A 5,783-nucleotide genomic window follows, 5' to 3' on the forward strand; every position below is an offset into this window, starting at 1 on the left:
AAGCTCAACTGGAAGATAGTATCCATAAATCACCCTAGAGCATAGATCACAATAGCTCATCCTCTTTTCTAACAAATCAGAGTGGCGCAGCAGAAGCGTGGTGGGCCCATAACTCGTTATGCAACACAAGGAGCATAAGGATCATTAACTCTCAAACAAGTACCTTAGACCTGCTCGGCATATTTATTCACTTTGGCCCGTTATAGGTTTATTGCATTCCTAGCTACACGAGCTTTTGATTCCAGGTTACTCTATTTTGACTCCTCAACTCTTTCTTTAGTTCACTCTATTTCGTCATAAATCACCTTGGAGCACAGATCACAATAGCTCATCCTCCTTTCTATCAAATTAGAGTGGCAGCGGAAGCGTGGTGGGCCCATAACCCACAGGTCCCAGGATCGAAACCTGGCTCTAATAGAGAAGAAAGACTAAAAAGTGATACATATTGCCATTTGTTGCAACACAAGGAGCATAAGGATCATGAACTCTCAAACAATGTACTTTAGACCTACTCGGCCTATTTATTCACTTTCGCCCGTTATAGGTTTATTGCATTCCTAGCTACACGAGTTTTTGACTCCCCAACTCTTTCTTTAGTTCACTCTATTTCGTCATAAATCACCCTGGAGCACAGATCACAATAGCTCATCCTCCTTTCTAACAAATCAGAGTGGCGCAGCGGAAGCGTGGTGGGCCCATAACCCACAGGTCCCAGGATCGAAACCTGGCTCTGATAGAGAAGAAAGACTAAAAAATGATACATATTGACAGTCCTTGCAAAACAAGGATCATTAACTCTCAAACAAGTCCTTTAGACTTGCTTGGCCTATTTATTCGCTTTGGCCCGTTATGGGTTTATTGCATTCATAGCTACACGAGCTTTTGATTCCAGGTTACTCTAACCTAGCTCTAATGCAGAAGACAAGACATTAATATTGATAGATAAAACAGTTTTAGGTACTGATGCATCGTCGTCAGTCTCACGGTTTTAAATGCAACTTGATCATGTCTAGGAGTTGAAGAGGTTTATTGGATTCCTAGGCCAGCTAGGTTGCTTCACACAAGATTTTGGCTCCAGGTCACTCTATTCTGACTCTTCGTCTCTTTCTTTAGTTTTGGACTCATAGGGTCTAGACCCTCTTAATGTCGCCACGATCCTAAGGTGTTTAGTCTAGTGTACGCATCTTGACCTAAGTCATCGTATAACCAACCTAACTCTTACACCCTAGCTCTGTGCAAATAAACAAGCTAGATAGGGAGAACACACTGTCAAACACCAGGAGCTAACACATACTGTATCATGCACAATACAAGCAAACAAGCTCAACGGCAAGATAACATCCTTAAATCACCCTGGAGCACAGATCGCAATAGCTCATCCTCCTTTCTAACAAATTAGAGTGTCGCAGCGGAAGCGTGGTGGGCTTATAACCCACATGTCCCTAGATTGAAACCTGGCTCTAATACCGAAGAAAGACTTCAAAATTGATAGACAAAATTTGACACTTCAAAATTGATAGACAAAATTTGACTACTATCTTTTTCAAAAGACATCTATCTGAAAATATATATTATATTAGATAGGGCGGCGTTCCCAACCCCTTTTATCTAACGGAATAAAAATGTTCCCCACCCCTTCCCCTATTTCTAGTCTAAATTGAAATGCTTCACTGACGCTAAAATAGACATCATTACTTGTCATCCACCTTAACTAGGATGGTGATATTTTGTTTTCACTTTCGAATCATAAGTGTAAATAATCCATCTCAAAGTAAGATAGATATTCAATAATGGAGGCAACTCATCAACAACTCGCACAATCTTCCAATATTGCAAACGGAGAAAGCAACGAACTTGGATTAGCCATGTCCTCTATCAAAGAAAGCAAACGATTGCTCTATGAAGCATCATAGATCGAGTCCATTCAAAGCTTAAAGACACTAATTCAAAGCGACCCAAATATCATTCAAAGAGTTCTAATCTGCTCTTACAACATTGAGACTCCATTGCACGTCTCGGTTTTGCATCGCCACTTTGAACTCACTCGATTTCTTTTAAATCTCATGCCTGAACTTGCTGGAGAAGTTGATGCCCTGCAAAGGAAACCTCTCCACTTAGCTTCTAAAAATGGAACGATCGAGATTGTTCAACCTTTGCTGGAGAAGAACACAAGCACTTGCATGGTTTGTGATTTGAATGGATTGATTCCTCTCCACCATGCATTGATTAATAGAAGAATTGATATCATGCCACTATTGATCAATGCGAGCCCACAATCTTTTTGGATGAAGCTTCACAATGGTTAAACTATTCTTCATTTATGCGTAAAACACAACCGCTTGGACGCTCTTAAGTTGTTGATCATAATGATTGAAGATCCACGTAATTATGGGTTTCTGATCGAACGCGATGTGAATGAAAATACCATTTTTTATTTTTCTATGATGTTAAGAGATATTGAGGGTATGTTATCATAAAAATTTATATATAATTTTGTTATTAACTTTCTATTAATATATATATTTTTTTTTTAACTTTTTTTTTTTTTTTTTTGCATTCATTTTCATATTTCTAATTTTGAGCCAAACTTTAAAAAAAAATGAAAAAAATTAAAACTACTTTCATTAGTTTTTATTTAAATCTTTTGGTTGAATTTTGAATATATATAAACAAGTAAATAACATAAGAAAAAAAAAAAAGAAAAAAAGCATAAAATTTAATGTGTTTTTAAAAAATTAATTTTTTTTCTCATAATTTTTAATGATTTTTTATTTTTCTAAAAGAAAAAAATCTTATTCGTGCAGATAGTAAGATATTTGTTGTCTATCCCGGGAATAAAAACCGGAAAAAAAATACTATGAATAATGAAGAACAATGGAATGACATAAGAAGTTTGTGGAGGAAGAACCTTGAATACAAAGGTGATTAGCTTCAAGAAGTGCAAGGTACAATGATGTTGGTAGCAACTGTGATCACAACCGTGGTTTTTCAAGGTGCAATCAACCCTCCTAGCGGTGTTTGACAACAAGACATTCCTTTCAACTCGAATATCACTATTCATCATTCTTTTCATAGTAGCAATACTTTGAAAACATTCATAGCGGGCATTGCAGTAATGGCCTACCCAACTTCATGCCAAGGAAATTATTACACCGCTTATTTGGTTACAAATTCTATCTCATTCTTTGCATCGGTATGTGTGATTATGTTTATTATAGGTCGATTGCCTTTGAAAAAATAGGATTTGTTCGTGGTTATTAACAGTAACCATGTGTGTTGCTATTGCCTCCTTATCACATAGTTACATACTCGGAGTTTGGCTCGTAAATGCCTCATTTAGGAATTCGTATGCTTTAGAATTAACGTTTACAATAGCATGGTACATTTTGTTAGCAAAGGTGGGAGTGGTTTCTCTTCGTTGTATTGTTATTCATTTCCTTCTTTTGGTGGTGAAGCTTCTCGTGTGGGCAGTAAAAAGGTTGTATCTTTGGCTTTGTGGCATTTAGAGAGATCCGATCACTTCAACCACAACTTAAATAAAGATCGATGGCTATACAAAAATTAGGTTAAGTTGTTTGTTTTATCTTACATTTTGGACATGGATTATTTGTCGTGGTGTGTTTATTCACTATGAGGAAAACGTATTTTATGTATGTTATCTTATTTAAATGTATGTGGTGTAAAATAACTCGAATGGGGTTTGCGATAAGTAAGAATTTTATTTGGATCTTTGAGGCGAGCACGACCCAATTTTTGAGGCTTCGAGTAATCAGATAGCGATGAAAAGAAGAAAATGAAAATGAATAAAATAAAACAAACAATTAACTGTAAAATTGTGCGCGATTTAATATGAAACATTAGATATTGTTCTAGTTATTACAAATGGAGAATGGGCGCAAGAAAACCAATACAAACAACAACCCAAAAGAAATACAAAATAATATTGACGCCCCGGGTCGACACCCCTCTATGATAGTGCAACTCTCTAGCACCTCTCCACCTTGATTGGTACCTAAAAAAGAAAGGAGAAAATGGGTGAGTATAAAACACTTAGTAAGCAGTCTACCTGTAAGCTCTCATCGGATCCTTAACCTAATATGTATCCACGGGCTTGTCGTAGGGTTCTAAGAAGTTTGCCACTAGTTCAGGTATTCCCTGAATGTTACATCACACCACAATGGCGTCTACCATGAGCTAATCTATTTGTTTAGTCCCTTGTCTCCTCTTAGAGTAAGTTTCCTCCACACAGAATAGTAGCTCCATAATATACTACTATGTAGTATCTCATCTACTCTCAGGCAGGTTGTTCTACATACAATAATATATCCTCAATCAACTACCTATGTAGTCCCTCATCCACTCTCAAGCTAGGTTTCCATACACTCGATAGTGATTTCTCATGTTATCTACTTATATAGTCCCTCGTCCCTCTCTAGGTAGGTTATCGTACATACAATAGCAATTCATAAAGTCACCCACTTATGTAGTCCCTTGTCCTCTCTCAGGTGGGTAATCATACATACAGTGGTAGCTCCTTATATCATCTACTCTCGTAGTACCTCGTCCCCTATCAAGGCCGATTATGCTCTACAACTAATAGTGCGTCTTCAGGTTATTAGGGCATGTTATATTCTACATATAGTGACTCTCCAAATAGTTTCGTTCGCGTTACTATCAGTCTTATGTGTTCTCCTAGTTCACCTTGGTGCCCAATGGATATATTAGGTCCTAGGACGTCTAGGTGGATTAGGTCACAACAAACATTTTCAAGTCGCTCGAAGGTAGCATCTCGTGGCTAAGCCAAATCTTGAGGTACACCTAGGTCTCTAATTGCCACTCACGATCCTACAGTGGTCAATGTACTGAAAATGTATTAACCTAAGATGTTGCATAACCACTCTTGTTCTACTGCTCTCCTGACTCTGATTCATGCACCTAGGTTCTACTGCTCTATTGATCACCTAGTGCATAGAAATCATGATCTAAACGTCCATGTCGTTTACTAAGGGGATAATCCTATCGATCAAGTAAGCATAGGTAATTCATACATACATTTACCTGAATCTAGCATACAATTTAATCCTATAGCTCAAACATGCTCTAACACGTGGAGCACAGATCCCAAAATTTTTGGTCCTTCATTCTGGTGCACCAGAAAGCATTTAATAGACATGCATTCTCATAAAGGGCATTTATGTAATTTTTCTTCACAAACATGCACACCTATTCAGATTTTGCTCATTTAAATTCTAAAGATGCATATTCTAACCACCTAAGTTAAGATAAGCTGCATGCTAGAAGGTCTAGTCCTAATGATTCCTACCTGTATTACTTGGCTACAATTTAATTAGGATTAGTATAAAAGTTTGGACAAAAATCAATCGAACAGAGGTTGAACAAATAAAAAAAGACATTGCACAAGCAACTCACGCGCCTCACGCCCGGGTGTCACATGCCTGCAGGGGCTGAGAAGATGTGCCTCAAGGACGCCACGTGTAAGCGGCTGATTGGTAGGCTCGAATCAGACAGTGAGCGATTGAATCCTGCGGCAAATGAATTTTCCTTGGTTTTTCCTCTGTTGACACATGGGTCGATCAAGCGAGTCAAGTATGCAGTACAAGTTGGCTTGCTACGCATCACCTCTTCGTCCAGCATCATTGCTCCACCCGCAATGTACCACGTGTCGACTTGTGTGTCAGCCGGGACTCTCCAAGTATTGAGCGACACACGTCCTACCTTGTTTCGCTTGCACAATCACGATTTCAAGGTTCTGATGAGTTTTT

The 5,783-nt window shown here is 38.1% G+C and overlaps 1 non-coding gene across 1 annotated transcript; it reads left to right on the forward strand.

The window, feature by feature from the left end:
- The first annotated feature begins 664 nt into the window (after positions 1 to 664).
- On the forward strand, positions 665 to 736 carry TRNAM-CAU (transfer RNA methionine (anticodon CAU)). Its single transcript has one exon. It is a non-coding gene; the product is annotated as a tRNA-Met (tRNA).
- Positions 737 to 5,783: the final 5,047 nt, after the last annotated feature.

The sequence above is a fragment of the Cucurbita pepo genome, chromosome 6, assembly GCF_057944985.1.
Source record: "Cucurbita pepo subsp. pepo isolate OVF chromosome 6, ASM5794498v1, whole genome shotgun sequence".
Lineage (NCBI taxonomy): Eukaryota > Viridiplantae > Streptophyta > Magnoliopsida > Cucurbitales > Cucurbitaceae > Cucurbita > Cucurbita pepo.